Genomic DNA, 25,169 nt, shown 5'->3' with positions numbered 1-25,169 from the left:
CCTGCTTTGCTTTCCACCTTGGAGCAAACTGTAGGAGAGGCACAGTCGGGTGGAGGGTGGCTTTGCCACCTAGACCAGTTTGTTGACTGTGACTTCTTCTCAAAGTGACAAGGGGGCATGAATGGAGGACGTTCAGGTGCCCATGTTGAAGGATTCCCCCCACACCTGGGATACCCAATGGGCTACTTCCTTACCTGGGTGGAAGGCTTTGTTCAAAGCAGTTGCACATATGAGCTCTCACTGAACCCTCACTGGCAGAGTGTTGATTATGAATCCTCCCTCATTTCAAGGATGAAGACACTGAGGTTCAGAGAAATAAAGGAACATGCCCCCTGGCTATCCAGTAAATAAAGGAAGAGGTCTTTCACACCCCTCTGGGCCAGATCCTTGGAAATGTTAGCTGATATGGGAGAATGGGTAAGAGTCGGCCTCAACCAGGAAAGGGCAGAGAGGCTGGGAAAATGCTCTCTGGCCCACCCAGAGGTGTGTCCATGAAAGAAGCAGCCGGACGACTCGGAGCCTAAGCAAGGAATAGTGTGGCCTCCCTTCTTCACATCAACACAGCAGAGCCTGCCAGGGAACCCTGGTGGGGGCAGGGGCTTCAGTGTAAAACAATAGCAGGGGTGTTGACGGGTTATCTGAGATGTCAGGTGGCAAGTGCTTAGCTCAGGCTTGGCTCATGTTTGCTTTCCTTATTACTGATTTCCATCCCAAAGAAACTAAGATATCCTCAGGTCCTATGAGGGGGAGCTGATGGGAGGAGCTATGCAACTACCGTGTGCTTAACCCCAGGCATACATTTCCTTATTAGTTCTAAGCACTGGGGAGTGGGTTTGATTATTGCCATTTTACAGAGGAGAAAACCAAGGCTTGGACCTGCCCAAGGTCATGCAGCTGCCTAGAAGGTCTGCCTGCCCCCAAACCCACAGTCTTTCCTGGAGGTCTCAGAGTTCCTTCTCTACAGCCCTGGGGGGTTCTGAGTCCCACTAGGCATTTGGCCCAGCCCCCTGTGGCAGGCTCTTATGGGGCTGGTTCTTATTCACCTCTGGTCTGGCTGGTCTGTTTCTTCACCTTGCCCCGACTTCGGGTCTTAATCCCTTCTTGGAGGGGCTGTCCCTTCCAGCTTTGGGCACCCACAGCTGTCCTCGTGCGTTCATGGCAGTTCTAGTTTTATTACTGGTATCTGGAGGTCTGAGAAGCCCCTTGGAAGTCACCCAGCAGGCACCCTACCTCTCACACACAGACACCCACACAGAGTCCCTGCATGCATACCCATGGAGACTCACACATAGGACACTAACACTGTCCCCACACAGACACACAAATGTATACATATATGGACACCCCCCCACACACAGGCACACTCATTTAACAGCACATACAAACACACAGATATACATAAAAACCCACACAGTCATGCACACACATACACACAGACATCCATGGATGCAAACACGCAGAGATATGCCTTCACAAAGACGCTCGGTGGTTCTCCTTAGAGAAATCACCTCTCCAGACTCTCTGAGGTGCCCCTCTCCCCTCAGTTTGCTGGAGCCAAGCCCATTCACCCCACCCCTCAGCACTGCCACATCTTCTCCAGGAGGGGCTATATTTGTTTAAGGTTTCTGTCTCCTATGAGATCATTGTCTCTCTCAAGGCAAGGCTGGTGTCTTGTGCTTATTACTAGGTCCCCAGGCCGAAAACTGGTCAACACATGGCAGGGGTGCAGAAAGTATTTGCTGAATGAAGTGAGTGAGTGAGTGAGTGAATGAATGAATGAATGAAAGAAATACAGACTGCAAAAGTGGAGCCCACACCTGGTCCTTCCAGAATATGCTTGCCTAGGCCCTGGGCCGCAAGCCCCTGCTCCAAGTCCACTTGACCTTGGCCCCAGAGAGCCCCTGAGGGTTGATGACCTCAGTCACAGCCAACAGGGCCTCCTTTCTCTCCTGAGGAGATATCCAAGGAAGCTGTCTATTTTCCCCGAGGACTCACTTCTGCAGGAAAACAGTCCACACTGCTGTCGTCTGAGTGTGTGCATCGCCCCAAAATTCCTGTTGAAAACTAACACCCAAGGGGATGGTATTAGGAGGTAGAAACTCTGGGAGATAATTAGGTCACAAGGACAGAGCCCTCATGAATGGGATTAGTGCTGTTACAGGAGACCCTTCCCCTTTCCACCATGTGAGCATACAAGGAGACATCCGTGCCCCGGAAGAGGTCTCTCACCTGCCCCTGCTGGTGCCTTGATCTCCGAGGTCCAACCTCCAGAACTGTGAGAAATAAATGTCTGTGCTTTATAAGGTACCCAGTCTGTGGCATTATGTTACAGCAGCCTAAATGGACTAAAGGGCATCCACACCCAAGCCCTCCCAGCCCTCAAACCCTTCTCTTTAGCCATGCTGGGTGATTCTCTGTTTCTGAGAGGGTCTGGGGCCCTCTGGCTTCTGGGCCTTTGCTGCTGCTGAGGCACCTGCCTTGAGTAACCACCTTACCTGCCTCCCCCAGCTCCAGGGCAAGCCTCTCCACCTGGGACACTTGAGAGCCTCACAGGAAGCCTGCCTGCCCACGTTTCCTGCCAGCCAGGGCCTTCCTGAAACATGGATGAAATGGGGTCGCCGCCCTCTTTAAAGGCTTCCCATGACTTTTGAGTCCAGAATCCTTAACTTGGTAGTGGGGCCTGTATGAATTCTGCCTGCCAACCTCACCCCACCCCCACCCCAGGGCTCTACCCACACTGTCCACCTGCCCGGGTCTAGCTAGGTTAATCTTACCGCACGTCCTTCTCACACTCACATGCTCTTCCCTCTGCCTGGAATCTTTTTCCTTTCTTCCTTCAAAACTTGGCTCACTAGTCCCTTCTCCAAGAAGCTTCCCCTTGACCTTCTCCCTTCTGGGTAGGGTGCCCACACACAATGTTTTATAGTTAGTATTCAATGAATGCGTGATTCTGGCCAATTACCTTACCCCTCCCCCATCGCTTCTTCCACATGGAGATAATAGTACCATACTCTTGGGGTGTTTTGATTGAAATGCTGTTAGAACAGTGAATGCTGCTTCCCTACCCCTCTTGAGAAGGCCTTGCCCCTTTGGAGGAGTCTATGGGCTTCCAAGGATGGGGTCCTAGGAACCATCTAGAGCTAGAGCAAATTCCCCTCCATCCTGGGGAGCATCCAGTGTTCAGCCCACCAAAACTAGGCGACCCCTCCTGTCCTGGAGGCCAGTACAGGCCAGTGAGACTTGCCTTCTGGGGTGACAGGCTGTCAAGTCCCTGAGCCTGAAGAATCTGGCCTCCAGATTCTTGTGTGTTGGGGTTTCTGGCCGAGGACAGAGCCCTCACTGGCAACTGTGCTGCTGCAGAGAAATCCCAACGGCAATGAACCCCAGTGTGCGTGCCCCCTGATGGGGCCTCTTCTCTATGGAACTCAGGCCCAGGGAAGGCGCGTTTCCTGTTGGCGGGTCTTTTTGCTGATGACCCGACTGGATCAGTGTGGCCAGTGGGCTGCCTAGGCCATGTGGCAGTGGCTACCTTTTACCACTAGATGGGGATCTGGAGTCGTCCAGGCCTGGAGTCTGGGGCTTGAGCATCTACCCAGAGTCCTTGCCCCTCCTGCCTTAGGCCTGTTTCAGATCAAGAGTTCCCAACCTGCCTGGCTGTTGCCTCTGGGAGATCCAAGCCTACTTCCTGTGCCTCCGTTCTAATTTCTGGCTAGGTCCTGCTGCCAGGCAATGACACTGAGGGAAGTGAATGACCATGGACTTTGTGCAGCCAGACACCTGAGTTCAAATCCCAGCTGCACCTCTAGCTCTGTGGCTTTGACCCCTTAAGCCTCAAGTGTCCTCATCTCTAAAAAAGACTTGAGTCTAATTATTCTGCAGAGAGCAAGAGGAAGTGTGGTTGCCCTGATTGCCACACACAGAGGGTGGGGAATGGTCTTGCGCATATAAAACAAGCTGACCCAGGAGGAGAAACTGAATGTAAGACGGCCCCCATTTGTCTCATCCATCATTCCCCTGGAGCTCCTTGCTCTCAGGGCTCTGTGGGGTTCCAAAGAACCATGTGACTCCCACAGGCAGGCGTAGGGTAGAACATGACACAGGGCACCTGGCTGGCTCAGTCAGTGGAGCATGATCTCGGGGTTTTAAGTTCGAGTCCCACATTGGGTGTAGACGTTACTTAAAAATAAAATCTTAAAAAAAATTTTTTTTTTTAAAAAGAACCTGGCAGGTCCACAGGGAGGTGAGAATAAAGGTCTTGGGGCTGTTTGTCCGCCAAATTAGGGCAGCCCCACATTCTTTCTGCCTGGAATGCCCTTCTGCCCCTTCTCGCATGTTCTCTGAATACTTCGTTATTTTCTAAGGCTCAGGACAAAAGTCTTTTACTTCATCTTGTCTTATCTGGCTCCTCCTCCCTCCGGTCCTGGGCCCCCACAATCCTGGTATGGCCCTCTCTGCTGGCAACAGCTTCTCAGGCCAGAGATTTGGGGCTGAGTTTGGGCTTCTGGCTCAGAGATGTTTAATGCACATATGAGAACTTTGCCAGAAGACGACGAAGGCTTCAAGGAGAAGTGACCTGAAAAGATGAGAGGACATTTCAAAGGCCCAGGGGGCAGAGAACTGAGAACTGGGGCTGTATGGGGAAGCGGCACCACCCCAGCTCAGGAAAAGATGTGAATTTGCTCAAGGTAAACAGCTCGGAGAGGAAGGCAGGTCCAGAAGGGTGGAGGTAGCTGGAAGACCTGGCGAGGAGAGGAACTAGTTCCTTAGAGCGTCTCCTCAGAGCCCCCAAACCAAAATTCCTAGCTTGTCTGGCCACAGTGCTGGGGGCCAGGGCCCGGGACCAGTCGCGACACACCCCTATATCCCCCTCACCCCACCATGCCCTGTCTTGTCCTCAGCCACCACCTAGGGGGGAATGAGTGAGGCCAAAACCCGGGATGAGGCTGGCAGCCCAGGTGGCTCCTGTGTACCCTACTGGGGGCAGTTTCCAATTCTTTCATGGGCTTCCTTTTCCAGGGGACAGAGTGGGAAGAGCTTGGACTATGGGGTCAGATGGACCCTACTTCCGTCTAGCTCTGTTATCCCTCAACTGGGTCACCTTGGGCAAGTGGCTACCCCTCTCTGAGCAGCGTGTTTCCTCACCTGTGAAATGTTCTTGAGAGCACCCCGCCTCTCCCCACCATGTTGTCCTAAGGAGCCAATGCGTTTTATCACAATGGTTATGCCCTTTATCCTTCCCAAGGGCTCAGGAGTAGACTATGTTATGCATCTCTGCCCTCCACCCCCAGCAGTGTCCACCCCCTGCACAGTGATCCCTGGTCCCCGGTCTCCCCCCACCGCCACCCTGCTCTGCCCCCAACTTGCTGTAAGTGGAGGCTGGGCCTTGGTCCTGGCTGAGCCCAAGCGTCAGGCTGGCTTCTGGCGTCTGCATAGCTTGTCCCCAGGACCGCACCCGTGGCCCTGCATGCTGACCCTCTGAGTGTTTTTCTGGACAGTCCCTGTTTTCCAAACCTTCCCCACTCTCCCACCACCCTGGTGGAAATTCACCCTTCCCAGGGCTCCCTCCCTTGGAGCAGTGGTGGGTAAGGGCCCATTCAACTCACTGGGCTTCATTCTCTCTCTCTCAGAGGCACTGGTCTCCTTGGGTTGTTTTCATGCTTTCCAAAAACTGAGATATAATTTGGGGTGCTTGGGTGCTCCAAGCATTTGGCTCTTAATTTTGGCTCAGGTCATGATCCCAGGGCCATGGGATTGAGCCCTGCATAAGGCTCCTTGCTGAGCATGGAGCCACCTTAAGGTTCTCTCTCTTTCCTTTTGCCCTTCTCCCCTGTTCGCTCTCACTCTCTGTCTCTAAAAAATAAAAATTTTTAAAAATTGAGATATAATTTGCATACTACAATACCTACCCTTTTAAAGTGTACACTTCAGGGGCGCCTGGGTGGCTCAGTCGGTTAAGCGTCCGACTTCGGCTCAAGTCATGATCTCACGGTTCGTGGGTTCGAGCCCTGCGTCGGGCTCTGTGCTGACAGCTAGCTCACAGCCTGGAGCCTGCTTCAGATTCTGTATCTCCCTCTCTCTCTGACCCTCCCCTGCTCACGCAGTCTCTCTCTCTCAGAAATAAACATTAAAAAAATTTTAAAGTGTACACTTCAGTGGGTTTTAGCGTATTCATAAGGTTGTCAACAATCACTACTATCTAATTCCAGAACATTTTCATTATCCCCAAATGAAACCCCGACCCATTAGCAGTCATGGCCCTTGCCCCCAGCCCTTGACATTTGCTAATCTACTTTCTGCCTCTGGAAGTTTGCCTATTCAGAACATTTTATATAAATGGAATCATACAATTTGTTGGGGCTTTGTGGCTGGATTCTTTTACTTTACATAGTATGTTCAAGGCTCGTCCATGTTGTGACATGAATCATGCTTTTATTCCTTTTTAAGGTTGAAAAGTATTCAAGTACATGGATATACCACATTTTGTTTATCCATTTGTCTGTCAATGGGCATTTGGTTTGTTTCTGCTTCTTGGCTATTATGAATAATACTGCTGTGGTCATTCATGTGCAAGTCTTTATGTGGACATATCTTCTCATTTCTCCTGAGTTTATGCCTAGGAGTGGAATTGCTGGATCAAGTTATAACTGTTTAACTTTTTGAAAAATGTTTATTTATTTTAGACAGAGAGAAAGCATGAGTGAGGGAAGGGAGGAGGGAGAGGGAGAGGATCTGAAGCAGGCTCCTCACTGACAGCAGCGATCCAGATACGGCACTCAAACTCACAAACCTTGAGATCATGATCTGAGCTGAAGTGAGACTGACTGAGCCACATAGGCGCTCTGATAACTGTTTAACTTTTTGAGAGAAACCACCAAACTGTTTTTCCAAAGTGGCTGTGCCATTTTATATTCCACCAGGAATTTCTTAACATTTTTTGAATATACCAGGCATGCGCCTCCTTGCCCCACAAGTGCTTGCTTAGAGAGGCCATCCTGACCTTTACAAAACTGTCACCCACCTTCGCCCTCCTCATTCTCCTCCTCCCCTCCTGTGACTGTTGTCATTATTGACATCTCACACAATGCATTTTTATTTTATTTATTTTCTCCCCTCATTAGAATGTGACCTTTGTTTTGTTCGTTGAATTGTTCCTGGCGCAGCGCCCAGTACATAGCACCTGCTTAACCAATGTTTGTGGAGTAACACACGAATGAAGACACGGACGGCCCTGTGCCAGGGACACAGTGTACAGTATGGTGAAGCCTCAGAGGGGCGCCCTGAGCATCACTGGGGGCCCCCTGCCTCCTCCTGTCAGATCTGTTATGGGGGCTCAGCCCAGACCTCTCATGCTCTCACCCTCATCAGCCAGAGTGACCGGTAACCAAACCTCTTCCCTAAACTAAACAGAAGGTGGCGGAAGCAAGTTTATTCACCACACAATCATTAAATGGGTCTACCTGTCAGGACACTGTCAGGCAACAGTTTAGTCAAGGATTTGAAAGGTGGCCATTGGAGAGGGCAGTAGACTGTGACAACGGTGCCCTGTATTAGTCCTGTCTGGCCCCCTCCAGGATCCAGTCTGCCTCAGACACGGGATGGAAAGCTGCTTGACAGGAAAGGATGCTGGCCTTTCCCAAGCCAGGAGTGAAGGACAGACCATCGCAGCTGGAGTGGGTCTTTTACAGTCTCATCTCACCTGGCCTCTGGGCACATTAGTCAGGATCCCTCAGTTGCAGGGGACAGAAATCAAGCAGAAGAGAAGGAGCAGTTCATCAGAGCATGTGGTACCTGGAAGTCAGGATTCAGGGGACGAGCGACACGAATGTCCCCGGCTCTCCCACTTCCGGTCTTCTATCACATTTCTTTTCTTTGCATACCGGTTTCACTCTCTCCTACCATGGGATGGGCTTCTTCGTGGGACAGGGAGCTTGGCTACAGAATTCAGCCTAGTGGCCCTGCTGCTCCCCTCAGAACAACCCAGAGAAACAGTTTGATTGGCCCAGCCGGGATGACATGCTCACTTTCCGCACACACACACACAAATAATCCATTCCCATCTGCCACTGTGGTTCTGTATTGTTACACCAGAAAACCAGGCAGGCTTGTTAGTCTCTCACAGAATGACCGCTAGGTGCCAGCTGCTTGGCAATATGATTTCTTTTAATCCACACAACTGTCCTGCAGAAAGATATACTGGTCAGGGCTTTTTTGCCTCCCACTGACAGAAACCCAGCTCAAATTAGCTTAAACCAAAAAGGGAATTTATTGCTCCCATCACTGATAAAAACAGGAGTGGACTTTAGGCATAGCTGGAACTAGGGAGTCAGATTAGTTGGGTTGTCTCTCATTAGCTCCAGTTTTTTATTATTATTATTTTATTATTATTTGAGAGAGAGATAATGCACGTAGGGGAGAGGGACAGAGGGAGAGAGAGAGAAAATCCCAAGTAGTCAGCGTGGAGCCTGAAGGCAGGTTCGATTCCACAACCCTGGGATTATGATCTGAGCAGGAATCAAGAGTCAGACTGGGGTACCTGGGTGGCTCAGTCAGTTAAGAGTCCAGCTTCAGCTCAGGTTATGATCTCATGGTTTGAGCCCTTCATCAGGCTCTGTGCTGATGGCTCAGAGCCTGGAACCTGCTTTGGATTCTGTGTTTCCCTCTCTGCTCCTCCTCCACTCACACTCTATCTTTTTCTCTCTCTAAAAAACAAATAAATAAGTAAACATTAAAAGAAGTGTTAAAGAGTCAGACCAACTGAGCCACCCAGGCGCCCCTGCTCCAATTTTTTTAAGTTTTTTTTTTTTTTTTCCCCAGCAATCTCCACACCCAGTGGCACTCAAACTCACAGATCAAGAGTCACATGTTCTTCTGACTGAGCCAGCCAGGTGCCCCTCATTAACTCCAGCTCTTAACCTGACTCCCCTCTGTATTGGCTCTGGAACATTCTGCCTACACAGCTGGAAAGATGCCCAAGGCATCCAAAGCCTGGATAGCCTTTACAGTCCTCAATCCCAGGGGGGAAGAGAGAAGCCCACTTTCTGTGTGTACAGCAAACTACTTGGGGATACTTGGATCCTAGAAAGTCATATATCTATTCAATGGACAGAGAAAGGGCAACTCTAGTTGGCCGGGCCAGGTCACATGCCCACCCCTGCAATCAGAAGATAGGATAGATCAATGGGCAGTGGTGCTACAAGAATTGGGAAGGAGCAAACAGATTGCATATGACCAGCTATCATTGGTATAATTTTCCTATTGTACAAATCAGGAAACTGAGGCATGGGGAGATTAGAAAACTCACCAGGGCCAGAGATACAGCTGGGATGCAAACCTATGTCTGTCTGCTCTTCCCAGAACATCACCCTGCACCCTTTTAAAGTGATATCGAAACATCACCGGATGAAATAGATGCTTGTTGACAGCTATGTTGTTCCCAGCACCTCTTGAGGCAGCCGTCACAGAGAGGATGCCCTGGGAGGAGGGGATGGCCGCACTCTCAGGTTTTTTACAAGCCTTGCTCCATGATTGAAAGAGTCTTTGAGGTCATTAACTCCTGTTGCCATACTGAATCACTGAGTTAGTAATCCATCACCTGGCTTCTGTGTGGACATTGCCCTTACAAGGAACTCACCACCTCTCAAGGTAGGCAGCTTCTTCCAGACTTGAGTTAGTCTAATGGCTAGAAACATCCCCAATGATTAGAACAGTGCAGTTTGGGCTGGCTCCTGATTGTTTGCCTTCATTCATCTGTAGGAAAGCTTTTGCATTTTAAGTGGAAGAAGAGACAGAAAACCAGAGGGAGGCCATCCAAATACTTGAAAGTTGTCATGTACCCTTTTTCCTCTAACTCACCCAGTCATCTCCCCAATTTCCTCAACTGCTCTCCACTAATGAGACTCTCTGGTCTCAAGAGACCCTTTGAAAAATGTGGGCCTCAGTGGGTAGAGCACAGAACACAAGGGGCTCTCTCTTCCTGCACTGGTTTGAATAGAACCCATTATCACTTGCTTTTTGGCAGCCATGAGGCACTGTTGGCATTAACTGGTTCTATGGAGTCTGCTATTTGGCCACATCATCTCTCCATTGTGGACAAGTGACAGTGATTTTTGTTTTAATCAGAAATGATGGGTTGGGATGTCCGGGTGGCTCAGTTGGTTAAGCATCCAGCTCTTGATTTCAGCTCAGGTCATGATCTCACAATTTGTGAGTTTGAGCCCTATGTCAGGCTCTGTGCGGAGCCTGCTTGGGATTCTCTAACTCCCTCTCTCTGACCCTCCACTGCAATTTCTTTGCAATCAAGATAATAATCTCACCTAACAGGGTAGCTGTGGATTAAAAAGGGAATGCATAAAAACACTTAGCTCGGTGCCTAGCACATAAATGGTCAATAAACATTGATTCATATTAATATACTTGGTAATGAATCTGCACTGGCTGCTCTTCTGAAGTGCTCACAGACCATTGCTAGATCATCCATCTGCACACTGGAGCAGGAGATGGTCAGTTACTGGCCTCAGCTTTTCTTTGGTTAATCTGGGTAGTGGGTATGTTTCAAAATTGGTTACCTTAAGAACGTAGATTGATTAACTAATACAGAATGAAAAGAAGAGAATAAATCCTTCAACTGGGAGGAGGGAGCACTGGCTGAACTGGGGGAGGACTCCTCTACCCTCTGTTTCTCTTTTGTCTCTTAGCTGCATACTTATAATACTGTCAGAATCCGACTTTCCACAGCCCATTCATAGAGAGCAAGTCAAGAAGATGGGTGCCCAGCCTAGGCTAGCTTACAGACAGGGAAACCTCGGCCCCAGATGGATGAGACTCTCAAAGCAGCCCCCGCCTCACTCTGAGCATCCTCACTCCTGCCACACCTCAGATGCTGCACTTCCTGCCTTACTCTTGAGATGCATGTTTAAAACTGAGATGTCACTACTATTCCCAATAGTCTGTTTGTTCCTGCCTGGTGCTTCTGCCTCAGTGGCCGTCCCTGGGCTCAGAGGTTGAGTGGGACTTATGGACAGAGCCAGACAGGCAGCAGGTTCATCTACCACCTCTGCCTCCCTCCCCCAAGTTCACAGGCCTAGGTCTGAGAGGCCCCTCTCACTGCTTCCCCACACGACCCCCAACTCTCCCAAGCCCTAAAAGGAGAAAAATGTCCAAGACCTCTAAGAACTGTAGGGGCAGAGCCTGCTGCGGGTACAATGATGCAGTGGTTCTGGGGCTGGACTGCTTGTTTGCTGGCTGTGCAACCATGGATATGTTAATGAAGCTTCTGGTACCATGCCATTTCCTCCTTTGTCAAATTGAAGCTAATGATCTCACCTGCCTCAGAATTGCCGAGAAGAGTAAATGATATTTTATGGCTAGTGCGTAGGACAGATCCTGACACATGGGAAATTCTTAATAATATTGATTTCATTACTATGAGATTCTGGGCCAGAGTTTTTTAAACTAATGGTATTTCCACATCTGTAGTGGGTTCAACAGTGTCTCCCCCTCCCAAAGGTATACCTAAGCCCCATCCCCTGGTACCTGTGAATATGACCTTTTCTGGGTAGGCTGTTAAGGATCTCAAGGTGACATCACCCTGGATTTAGAGTGGGCCCTAAATCTAATGACTGGTGTCCTTACAAGAGAAAGGACATAAAGAGAGGCACAGAGTCTAGAAGGCCATGTGAAGAACAGATTTATGCCTGCCACAAGCCTAAGAAGTGGAGCCACCAGAAGCTGGAATGAGGAAGCAAAGATTTTCCTTTAGAATTTTCAGAGGCAGTGTGGCTCTACAGGAAACTTGAGTCTCAACTCTGGTCTGCATAACTGTGAGAGAAAAAATGATGATAGTTTAAAGTACCAGGTCTGTGGTGGGTTGTCATGGCAGCCCTGGGAAATGAATACACCTTTCTTTCCAATTGTCCAGAGGCCCTGCCCAGGTTCACTCTCTCTTGCAAAGGTCTGTTCACATTTCTCTCTCCTCCTGGGCAGAAATACCCACCTCTTGGGGAAACCTACCTGGGTGTGAAGTGGAAAAAAAAAATAATAATTTAGCTAAAAAAAAGTCTTTCCCTCTGAGCATTAAAAACTTTGCCTCACACACCTGCATTCCAAATGAAGCCTTCTTGGTTGAATGTGGGTCTGAAGACTTTCAAGGCTCTCTTGGTCTCCCTGGCTGAGCTGGCTCACTCTGCAGAGGGCACTTCTGCCCAAACACTGACCAGACCGAAAGGTCATGAGAGCCCTCTTTGTGCTGCTTGGTCTGTAGTGTAGGCTTGGCACATCATTGTCCAAATAAATGTTTATTGACTTAAGACATGAGGGAGGGGTTTTGCTGGTGTCCCCACTTCTACCCTAGTCTTAGAAAATTCTAAGAGAAATGAAAACATGTCCATACACAGAGTTGTACACAAATATTTAGAGAGGCTTATTTACAATAGCTAAATCTGGAAACAATACAAATTGCATCAACGGGTGACTGAATAAACAAATGGTGGTATATCCTCAGTGAAGAAATGGGCAAAAGACATGAATAGACACTTCTCCAAAGAAGACATCCAGATGGCTAACCGACACATGAAAAAATGCTCAGCATCACTCATCATCAGGAAAATACAAATCAAAACCACAATGAGATACCACCTCACACCTGTCAGAAGGGCTAACATTATTAACTCAGGCAACAACAGATGTTGGCGAGGATGCGGAGACAGAGGATCTCTTTTGCACTGCTGGTGGGAATGCAAACTGGTGCAGCCACTCTGGAAAACAGTATGGAGGTTCCTCAAAAAATTAAAAATAGAACTACCCTATGTCCCAGCAATTGCACTACTAAGTATTTACCCAAGGGATACAGGTATGCTGTTTTGAAGGGGCATATGCACCCCGATGTTTAAAGCAGCACTATTGACAATAGCCAAAGTATGGAAAAAGCCCAAATGTCCATCGATGCATGAATAAAGATGTGGTATATATATACAATGGAGTATTACTTGGCAATCAAAAAGAATGAAATCTTGCCATTTGCAACTATGTGGATGGAACCGAGGGTATTATGCTAAGTGAAACTAGTCAGAGAAAGACAAATATCACATGACTTCACTCATATGAGGACTTGAAGATATAAAACAGATTAACATAAAGGAAGGGAACCACAAGTAATATAAAAACAAGGAGGGGGACAAAACCTAAGAGAGTCTTAAATATGGAGAACAAATAGAGGGTTGCTGGAGGGGCTGTGGGAGGGGGATGGGCTAAATGGGTAGGGGGCACTAAGGAATCTACTTCTGAAATCATTGTTGCACTATATGCTAGCTTGGATGTAAATTTAAAAAATAAATTAAATTTTAAAATGGTGGCATATCCCTATAATGGAATATTACTCAGCAATAAAAATGACTAATCTACCCACCAGTATTGATGAATCTCAGTCATTACGCTAAATGAAAGAAGCCAGACACAAAAGAATACATACTTACTATTACATTTATATGTAATTCTAGAGAACGGCAAATTAATCTATCGTGACAGGAAGATCAGAAGCTGCCTGGAGCTGGGGTAAGGGAAGACTGGCTGCAAAGGGGCAGGAGGAGACTCTTGAGGGTGATGGAAATATTATGCATCTTGATCACGGTTATGGTTATGCTGATGCATACATTTATCAGAACTCATCAAATCAAAACTTTAAATAGGTTCAGTTTATTGTATGTGAATTGTATCTCAATAAAGTTGATTAAAAAGAAATTCTGTGAAGCTGTGGACCCTAAATACTACATCCTCTACTTCAATAAAAATAAAATATGCATCTTGTATATGGAGAAGTCTACTTGAGAACTTTTTGTTTAATGTTTATTTATTTTTGAGAGAGAGAGACAGAGCGTGAGTGAGGGGAAGGCAGAGAGAGAGACACACACACAGAATCCAAAACAGACTCCAGGCTCTGAGCTGTCAGTAAAGAGCCTGACGTAGGGCTTGAACTTGGGAATGGCAAGATTAAGACCTAGGCTGAAGTTGGACGCTCAACCAACTGAACTACCAGGTGCCCCCGGAACTTATTTAGACAACAGATATGTATTGCATATCAGCCCAGTGTGTGGGCATCTGGCTGGCACTGGGAGGTCCATAATGTAGGCTGTGCCCTCAGGAAGCCAGGGCTGAAAGAGAGCTTGCCAATTTCTCAAAGAGAGTGAGCTAGGATGAAAGGAATGTGCCAAGGGCAAAGAACAAGAATTTGTGTTCTTGGTGCTTCCTTGCCTGAGATGCTTGTTACAAGTATTAAAAATGCCTGAGCTCCATCCCTGACTTACTCAGAATTGTTGAAAAGGCCTAGGAATCTTTGGTTTTAATAAGTGTCTCAGGGAAATCTTCACATCAGGTAAATTTAGAGAAAATGCTTAACTGGGTCCCCATTTTAGGCAGAGGTGGGAATCACTGTCCCCAACCGATTAGAACACTTTGAAATAGAAGGGCCTGTGAAGGGTAACTCTTCCCTCCCACCCACCTACCTACCTCTGGCCAATGGGAATCTGCCAACTCCTCCTTCCTTTCTGCTCCTAGAGTCTCAGCCTATCTGCCAGAGAGTCCCCTGTTTAGTTAACTCTCTCCCCCTTCAGAAGCTCCTGACTTTTTGGTCCATCTTGGGGAAAAATAGAAAAAGTTCCCCCTCTCCAAATCCCACCATCTTTTAGAAGGGTAAATGTTTTATTAAGTAGCTCTGCAACTTGGGTCAAACACATAGGCCCCTTGATTAGACAGTGTTTCTGCTCCTCTGGCCTGAGAATTCAATGCTAACCTAGTAAACCTAGTGAACACATTCCCCATGCTCAGAGTGGTGGATGTGAAGCTGTTGGGGGAGAAGAGAGGAAAGGAATTCTGTCTTCTGCTCATTCAGGCCACAGGGAGAGGTGGTCACTATGTCAATGAACACTCTCTACTCTGCAGGCAGCCATTTTGTTTTCATGAGCAAAGCCCCAACACATCAGGAGGATGTGTGGTATCAACGGGGACACAACACTGAGAAAAGTTCTCTGTCACAGCTAGAGATCACCCAGTACTGTAGGGTCAGCAGCTAGACACCCTTCCCAAAGTTGGCCAGGTTTCTCCCTGGGATGCCAGGACTTTGGGCAAAAGGCAAGCATTTAGGACTTAGTGCTATCCTTCTCCCAGAAAAGGAAAACTGTCCTCTCTTTGAGAACATGCCATGGACCATATTTTAAAATCTCAAATCAGGGGGCACCTAGGTGGCTCAGTCAGTTGAGCGTCTGACTTCTGCTCAGGTCATGATCTCTCAGTTCGTGAGTTCGAGCCCTGAATTGGGCTAGCTGCTGTCAATCAGAGTCTGGAGCCTACTTCAGATCCTCTGGTTCCCCCCCCTCTCTCTGCCCCTGCCCTGATCATGCATGCTCGCATTCTCTCCCTCTCTCAAAAATAAATAAATATTAAAAGAAAAGAAAATAAGGGCACCTGGGGGGCTCAGTCAGTTAAGTGACCAACCATTGGCTTTGGCTCAAGTCATGATCTCACAGTTTGTGAGCTCAGGCCTGTGTTGGGATCCTCACTGATAGTGCAGAGCCTGCTTAGGATTCTCTCTTTGCCCCTCCCCCATTCATGTGTGTGCACACTCTCTCTCTCTTTGTCAAAATAAGTAAATAAAGTTTTTTTAAAAAAAACCTATAAAAATAAAATAAAATAAAATCTCAAATCAGGATATCATGCTTGATAAAAAAGTTTGTAGATTGATTGATGCCAAAAGCCCTTTAAAGGTATATAAATTACATCATAGTTACATACTAAATAAATTATATTTCTAGAAAAGAATGCAATCAAGGTAAGACACTGCCCCAAACTATCTAGGCCAGTGGTTCCAAATGGAGGTGATTTTGACTCCCAAGGGACATTTGGCAATACTTGGAAACATTTTTGGTTTTTACAACCGAGGGTAGGGATGAGACCAGGAATGCTGGTAAACATCCCACAGCACACAGGACAGCCCCACAACAGCCTAAATGTCAGCCTGTGCCCAGGTCCAAAAGCCCTGGTCTAGGCTCTCTGGCGCTGTCCCTGTGGACCCCAGTGTGTTGGCCCCGGCATTGGTTTTTGTCCTACTTACTTCGGTCCCAGCCTTGATGTTGTTGTGAGGGGGGGAGGCTTGGGACCCCTCGACTCTCTGCCGCTTCCTCTTGTTGTCAGCAGATGTAAGAAGACAACTGCCTTGGAAGAGGTGCCCAGGAACCAACCCAAGTTTGATGAGAGTCAGACAAGGTCTTGCGTCCGTATTTCCCCTGGAAGAGTATCCACAGCAGACACCAGCTGCAGCAAGGGGCAGGGAGGAGCCCTGGATTTGGAGGGTTCTAGTTCTGCTTGACTCTGCTTCTGACTTGGTCACTTAACCTCTGTGCCTTAGTTTCTTCAGTTCCTCCTCTGGGTACAGGTGCCTGTTCTCGCCTTCCTCACAGGGTTGTTGTGAGGGTCAGGGGACATGAAGGGTGTGACTGGGTTTTGGAAAACTCAAATGTCAGGCAGCCCGCACAGTAGCCCTGTGCGTGTGGATACAGGGGTTTCCCAGGTGGCCAGCGGGAGGCGGGAGGATGACTCTGGGCTGAGAGATCGGAACCGCTAGCCTGTGGGGTTACAAACAACCAGATGCTAACGGAGCAGAGCATGGAGGAGGGGATGGGGGTGGCCGGCAGCACAGTGCTGGGAGGCAGATGGAGCCTTCCTCTGAGGATCCCGTTTTCTCTCATAGCTCTCACACAGAGGGGGCAGGAGCTGTAGAGCTGTTCAGGAGTCCCAAAGTTCTTAGGAATTTAGGAGTTTGGAAAAATTTTTCTTGCTTACTAAACTTTCTAATTTCTCTTCATCCATAATGTTTGGCTATGGTTTTCTTTTCCTGCATGTGTGTGGAAGAGAACAGCTAGTTTGTTCCCACACATTCTGTTGTTAGATACTGAATTTTGTTCCAACTAGTGTTTATTATTAGACATTTCAGTTATTCCAAATTTGTACCGATATTTACAACATAGAGAAGAAATGGCTACAAAAGAATTAGAAATTTAAAGTTAGATTTAAAACACCTTAAAAAGGTGGACGGAAATGCGTAAAGACACCTAAATGTTGCAAAATCACTTCACAAGGAACGAAAAATATGAATATGTTCAGAACATCTAGCTGTGAGTGTAAGTGTCCATCACTTCACAACCAATCAATTTGCCTTGGGCCAATGACACGGCACTCACTCGCTCCACCATCTCCTTCCCCAGGTTGATCTCCTGTAACACATATGGCCTGGACCCTTGAACTACACAGTGGTTAGAGGTGGCCACTCCTGCACAGTCAAAAATCTGCCAGTAACTTTTGGTTCCCCCAAAACTTAACTATTAATAACCAATGTTGACTAGATGGCTTATGATAACATAAACAGTCGGTTAACACATATTTTGTTTGTTATATATTCTATATACTGTAATCTTACAATATAGCAAGCTAGAGAAAACAAATGTTACTAAGAAAATTGTAAGGAAGAGAAAATACATTTACAGTATTGTGCTGTATTTGTCAAAGAAAAAATCCATACATAAGTGGACCTGCGCAGTTCAAATTCCTGTTAAGGACATAAGCAGAAATGTGCATATGTGTGTCTAATTCTTTTTAGAGGAGGTGGTGGAGGATAGTGGCTGTACTTTCTGCCCAGAAGTTAGAAAGAGACCCCATCTCCTCTTGACTGGTTTTTTCGTCTGTAAAAGGTGGGTAATAACGATGGTATGTGAGAGGGACACTGAAGCTAGACAGAGAAAGAGCTCCCAATGGCTAAAACTGGAACAATTTGAATGACAAAATAAATAACGTAAAATTGGATTTAACACAAAGTATAAAATAGGTATTCATGAGGTAGTACTGATATAAATAAATGACTAAATACATAAAGAAATGGAAGAGAAGAGCTAACTCTACTGTGAAGAATTCCAAACGCTGTTTGTAGATGCTCCTCCCTCAAGTTAGGCCAGGATAACCCCACTCCTGACACTCGGGCTGTGCACGGTGACTTCCTCTCAACTACTTCAGGGGAGGGAAGGAAAGAGGAACTTAACAGGAGAAACCTAGCAAACAGCCAGGTGGTCAAGGTCAACATCATTAGTGATAAGTCATCTTGATGATACAAACCCTTGATAGGATGTGATGAGAAGGGCACTTCACCTTTGAGGCCTTCCTCCCCCAAGCCCATAAGCCTGGTCTAGTCATGAGGGAAACATCAGACAAACCCCAATCAAGAAGCGTTCTACAAAATACCTGACTGACACTCCTTAAAACTGTCAAGGTCATCAAAAACAAGGAAAGCTGGAGAAACTGTCTCAGCAGAGAGTGGCCCGAGACATGACTAAGTGTAATGTGATCTCCTGGGTGGAATCCTGGAGCAGAAAAAGGAGATTAAGTTAAAACGAACGAAATCTGAATGAAGTCTGTATGGACTTTAGTTAATAATAATGTAAAATATCAGTCCATTAACGGTGACAATTATACCATATTCATGTAAGATGCTAACAATAAGGGAAACTAGTGTGAGCAATATGGGAATTCTATGTACTATCTTTGCAACTTTTCCATAAATCTATTCTAAAATAAAAAGTTTATTTTAAAAAGTGGATAATAGGGGCACCTGGCAGGCTCAGTCAGAAGAGCATGCGACTCTTAATCTCAGGGTTGTGAGTTCGGGTACCATGTTGGGTGTAGAGATTACTTAAATAAATAAAACTTTAATTAAAAAAAGTGGATAATAGTGTTTATGTTATGTTGTTGCTTTCAGTAAGAGAATTTATATCAAACATTTAGCATACTGGCGTATGGTGTTTAAAGTTAGCTATTACTTATCATTATTGTTCCTGCTTCCATTTTTCTTATTAAAATAGCAATATAGGGGCGCCTGGGTGGCTCAGTTGATTAAGCATTTGACTCTTAATTTCAGCTCAGGTCATGATCTCATAGTTCGTGAGTTCAAGCCCCGCCTTGAGCTCTGCAATGTCAGTGCTTGTGATTCTCTCTCTCTCCTTCTCTCTGTCCCTTCCCCACATGTGCTTTCTCTCTCTCAAAATAAATAAACATTTAAAATTATGTAAAATAAAATAGCAATGCACACACATAATAGAAAAATTTATGTACAAACCAAAGAAAAACATAAGCCAAAGAAAATAAAGAAGAATATTCACAATCTTACCCTATCTGAGACAACCACCAAGCACACCTTGCTGTGGGTCCCTTCAGATGTAATTCATTGTAAAATTTCGATCACCCCATATATACAATTTGGTAAGTGGCCATGATTAAATTAAGTAACATTTTTGTGCTTTGTTACAACTCTTTGCTTTTACAAGTAGTAAGGGATGTAAGTGATTGGCTACTTAGGGAGAAAAAAAGAAAACCTGAAAAATTATAATAACTGGGCACTAATGCTTAAATAGGCACAAAGGGTATTCGATGGTTCATCAAAACACCTTCATCTGAAAAGCCAATGACTGGCTTTTCTAGATCTATTTTGTTTCATAATTTAAAAAAATATTTTCTAAAAGTAAAGAAAAAAGATCTGGCAAAATGTTGACACTGGTTATCTGTTCTGTTTCCTTTGCATCTGGCTGTTGATTGCCAGATTCGCTACAAGGAGGATATTTTACTCTAAAGCAGCAGAGTAGAATCCAGGACGATGGCAAAGCTGTCTTCAGCCTCTCAGCTAGGCTCCTGAGTGGCTAAGTGAGTCTGATGAGAGCCCCCCAGTACAGGCTCTCTGGGTGGCTGAGGGCTCTGGTGGTGTGTAGAGACTTGCTGACAAATTTTAGGTATTCCCCATAAGAGGGAAGGATGATATAGAAGGGCAGCACTATTGCTCTTTCCAGAAGCCCAGAGACACCAGAGTGCCTGCTCTCTCTTGATTTGGTGGTCCCTCCCCATTTACGAGAACCAGCTCATCTGATTCTCCCACAATGTGGGAAGCAGGTAGACTTCTCTCCCTTTGCACTCGATCTGCTCTCTTCCTGAGGTCCCGGGTGACCTCTAATTGCCCCCCTCCCCTAATCATTTACATTCTCTTCCTTGACACCTTTGCAAGTATTTTACACTGCTGACCTCTCCCTTGCTCTTTTTCTGCCAGGACTGCACTCTGTCTTGGACGCTCTAACTGATTCTTCTTGGGTTGCATCGTTGCTTTCCTTTCTCCTTTTCCATACCTTCCAGACTCTCTTCTTGGCTTCTTCTTTTCTCTAAAAGAAAATTCACCCTTTCTAAGAAAATTCACCCTTCCTAAGAATTCACCCTTAGTGATTCATCAGCTACCAGTATAAGCTATCACCCTCCACCCCGTATCAATGTGTTTCAAATCTTTAGCCCCTGTATTTCAGCTCTTTTTTTTAATGTGTTTTTATTTTATTTTTGAGAGGTGGGGAGGGAGAGTGAGAGATGAAGACGGAGGATCCAAAGCGGGCTCTGGACTGACAGCAGAGCCCAATGCGGGGCTCAAACTCACAAATGGTAAGATCATGACCTGAGGTGAAACTGGATGTTTAACCAACTGAACCACCCAGGTGGCCAGAGACCCTGTATTTTCAACTTTAGTCTTATCAAGACTGAAAGGAACCTCTGGCTGGCTTAAGCAGAGAGGGGATCTATTGAAAGGATGGGTCCACTCACCATCTTGAAGGACAAGCTGAAGATCCAGGCTTAGAAATGATGGAGGCTGGAGTAGTTCTGGGGAGCCACAGAATCCACCAGTGGATTCAGGTAATAACTCCTTCAGGGCATGAAGACTGAAGAATGTAGTATAAGAATGTTACCCTACCATGCAGTATTTGTTCAATCTTAAATGATCTGTACAAACAAGCAAGTTGAGGCCCCAAAACATGATTAAAGTCCCATTCCTTCATTCTTTCTGCCATTATGCTCAAGATGAGAATCCTGGGAAGAGAGCAACTGATATGGTCATGGCTGGAGCCGACAGATCCCCTTCACTGACAATCCCACCAAAATCCTCAGCGGAAATGATTCTTTCCCCCTAAAACTATACTGGGGTTCTTTATTTTAAAAAATTTTTAAGGTTTATTCATCTTTGAGAGACAGAGCATGAGCAGGGGAGGAGCGCACACACACACACACACACACACACACACACACACACACACACAGAATCCAAAGCAGGCTCCAGATTCTGAGCTGTCAGCACAGAGACCGATGAGGGGCTTGAACTCACAAACTGTGAGATATGACCTGAGCTGAAGTTGGAAGTTCAACCAACAGAGCCACCCAGGCACCTTTATACTGGGGTTCTGAATGTGAAAAGGGGTAGTGGAATTGGGGGATGCAAAATGACAAATGTCTAACATATTCCTGCCCAGAAATATCCTTAACTCCTGCCTCTTTCCTGCCCCACTTCTCCTAAATACTATTCTAACAATTTCCCTGCCTTGATAAGTGATCTCCCTGCTGCCACTCTTCACCCCCAAATCTTCTCGCCCCACAACTAGTCATCTTCTAAAATACAAACCTGATTAGTCCAGCCCTGTTCTCTCCTGAAAACCTGTTATGGTTTCCCATTGCCCTTAGATAAAGGTGTTTTTTTTGTTTTGTTTTGTTTTGTTTTTGTCTCAACTGTTATTACCCTTATTATATGCAAGTGTGTAGACAAAAGCTTTTTATCAGCTAACTACATGAAAAGATATACACATAATTCATGGGATCCAATAAGGGTAAGAGCAAAAGGACTAAAGCTTCCCCTTAAGAAGAAAAATTTCAGATCTATGAAAAGGACAACACGAGTTTTAAAAAACTGTATTTACTTAGAAGCACTCAGAATGTTCACAAAACAGCTGCAATGGTTGTTTTCCCTCAACTGCAGAGTGAACAGAAAAACATTTCATAGAAGCTGCATCAGAAACAACTCAAGATGAAGCAACAACCATCCCCATAGATATCTAATTTGGGCCAGGCACCAAAAAGAGCCTACTTTAAATTCCCATGCCAATGTACAGCCCCCATACTGCACCTACCAAGGCTGCTGAAAATACCATGGGTTTAGGGCTAGCTAAAGACACGTTCAGTAGTGTCTAAACTCTATTTTTAAGAAAAGACACTGTATAGTTTAACAACAAATCTTACATAGCTGTACATTTTTTTCTTTAAGAGGAGTGAGTTTCGGGGGCTAAATGTTTTATGGACGGGGGGAGAAGTGCACTAGAGCCAACTTTTTCATCATCATCATCTTCTTCACCTTCCGTCTTTTTCTTGTTTTCAGCCGGACGACTCCCGTTTTTGCCGCATCACTTCACACTGCTCAGTATGCAGCAGTGTCCGTTTTTCCTATCTTTTCCTCCAGCGCAGCAGTCTTCTTCTCATGAGGCTGCCTGTCATCTGCAGCAGAGCTGTTCCATGTCTTCCCCAGGTCCAACATCACCAACAGACAGGCCCAGATGTTCTCCTTTGATTTTTGGACGATACTCAGAACAAAACAAGATGAAGGCCAAAGGAGGTCTCTTGGATCCACTGGGATCCTTGAACTTCTCTGTTATTTCCCCTCTAAGGGGGGATGGATACAGGTTTTCATGTCTCATATTGAGCTTTGTTGGTCTTTACCTTGTCTTCAGTTTCTTCCTTCCTCTTTAGAAGAGAAGTCTTCCACCTTTCTGAGCACTACTTAGAAAACTTCGAAAAGTTGACGGAAGCATCTTTGCACTTTGTCTTGTGCTCCTCCTGGCAAGTTTGCAGAAAGAACGCATAGCATGACTGCCACTCAGAATCCTTCTTAAGATCTCCTTTGCCCATGTTTCACTATTTTTCCTCAGTGAGGCTCAGGTCACCCAGGGCCTGTTTGGCTCTCAAGTGCCCTGGCTATTTCTGTGGAGCTCAATGTACTGCACTGGCTGTCTAGGTAAAGTTATTAACATGGCTTACACGGCCCTTCTAAACCTTTACCTTCCCACAAAGCTTCATTTTCTGTCGCTGCAGCCCTGCTGCTCCTCAAATATGTCCTCTGTGCCTTTGTACAGGTTGTTCCCTTTCCCCGAAATACCCTTTTCACATTCCCTGTCTCTCAGGATCCCATTCGTATTCATCTTTCAAAGATGGTCTCAGATGTTATCTGCTCATGGAACCTTCCTTAACAAGGCAGGATGAGTTGGTAACTCCCTCTTTTGTACTCTCATCATACCCAGTATGGGTTTAGATTACAGCCCTGAGCACGTTTTATTACTGCACTTGTTTACAAGTCTGTCTCCCCCACTAGATTGGGAGCTCCCCTCAAAAAGAGCCTGGGTTTTCCTCTGCTTCATTCCTCTAGCGCTTAGCACTGTGCCTAGAATGTAGGGTCTGGTGAATCTTAAATGAACTATACAGAAAACTGAAGCCCAAAGAGGTTAAGTCACACACCTCGAAGAAGTAACCAATCTGATGGAAAGGGATTTGGAGAGAGACGTCATACATCAGATGGTGCTTTTTATAGTCTAGGCAGTTGCTAAGGACTGTTTGCCCCCACCTCCCACCCATATACAGGCTGGCAAGCGCCTATTTATTCCCTCCGGAAATTTCCCCTTGGGAAAATTGGGCTCAAACTCAAATAGTCAGGAGAGATTTAAGTTAAAGAAGAGCAAGGCCTTCTTGTTTCAGACAAAAAAGTGAGCTGACTCAATGCATGGACTTGACTTCTGGAGGCTTTTAAAAACAAGAGAGACTTTATCAGTAGGACTAAGTTCGAAGGCCTATTAGAGGCAGACAAATGGCCGAGCCTGAAGAGTTGGCTTCTTGAGGAGGCCCATGCGTAGCAGAGGAACCAGCCAAAGAACTCCAGTGTCTCCAACCTTGTTCCCATTGAGCTTAAGGATGTTTGGGGGAGGGGAGACAGATGAGGGAGCCCTTGCTAATTAAGCCTCTACCCATGAGTGAATGTGAGGCTAATAAGGCGGCCCCATTCCAGGGCACCTCCACACCAAGCCAGCCGGTCTGCCTGTTTATTGCCCGTATGGAGATCATTAATGCCTCCTGACACTGGGGTCACTCCTGGGGTCAATCCCTGAGCCCGTTCTGCAAAACAAGGGGAAATGAACTTCCCAGCACATGTGGCTCAGGCTTGGCGGGGAGGGGGACTCCTATCACCCCACACCTCAGCTCTGGGAGAGATCAGCACCCCAGACTTTCAGAACCCCCAACACAATCTCCTTTGCCCAAGCTGGACTCTGGGAAAGCGGACCTGAAGAAGGGTGAAGGGGAGCCTTCGACTGGGCCAGGACAACCCCCACTGAGGCTGTCCCAACCCACAGACGGGCACTAATCCCCTGGCGACGGGCTGGGGTGGTGTCTGGGGGCTGCAGCTGCAGCTCGACAGGGGCCAGGCCCCGGCCGCAGGTGGCGGGAAGGCGCAGATCGTCGGCCACGTGGGCGCTGGCTGCGGCCTCTCCCCACCCTCACCCGCTTTCCCCCGCCCATGCCGTGGTGATTGGGCCCCTTACTCCTTCGGGTCCAAGATGGCGGGGGGGGCGGGGTTCCATGCCAGCAAAGCTGCGATTGGTGAAGCGCAGGCCTTTTGAGCTGAAGGACGGCCTCAGTAGCCACTCAGGAAGCTTCTGGCGGTGGTGGTGGGCACCTCACCGCTTTGCTTTACACTTAAGCAACCAAGGCAGCCTTGCAAATCCAAATCTCGCATCCTGGGAAGGGCCAACGTTGGAACAAGGAACCCCGGGATGGGCCTCTGGGCAAATCCTTAATGATCTGGGGCCTCTTCCTCGGTAATAACCAGAACTGGGAATCAGCTCCTACCGGCCCAGGAAGATATCCAGAAAACCCCCAACTAGCTTGGAGGAAATCAATAGGATTATGAAGTTAATGCCACAGTAGGCTGAGTGACAGTTACCAAATAAATGATCTCAGGAGGACAAGGCGGAAGTTAAATGAGACCCAATAAATAAAAGGACATGTTCAAAGGAGGAACTTCAGAAAATACAGGGACATGGGGGTCGAGCCTGGGGACTCCTCCCTGCCCTCTCTTTCTAGGGCCTGTTGAATTCTAGGTGAGCCACAGCCTCAGGCTTTGCCTCCCAAAATGCACACGGGGTCTGTGCCCTGTTCAATGCCAGTGCTGGCATAGCTCTTAAGCTCAGGGCTCTTTGAATAGCTCCATCCATCCAGCTTCGGTGGCTGAATGAGGGAATGGAAAC

General features: G+C 46.8%; 1 pseudogene; it reads right to left on the bottom strand.

The window, feature by feature from the left end:
- Positions 1-22,142: 22,142 nt before the first annotated feature.
- On the bottom strand, positions 22,143-22,785 carry LOC120247901 (annotated as a pseudogene).
- Between the last annotated feature and the right edge of the window lie 2,384 nt (positions 22,786-25,169).

The sequence above is a fragment of the Hyaena hyaena genome, unplaced genomic scaffold (assembly GCF_003009895.1).
Source record: "Hyaena hyaena isolate Hyena2069 unplaced genomic scaffold, ASM300989v1 scaffold_553, whole genome shotgun sequence".
In the NCBI taxonomy this organism is placed as follows: domain Eukaryota; kingdom Metazoa; phylum Chordata; class Mammalia; order Carnivora; family Hyaenidae; genus Hyaena; species Hyaena hyaena.
The sequence above is the reverse complement of the archived record's forward strand: the minus strand, read 5'-3'. Positions and strand labels throughout refer to the sequence as shown.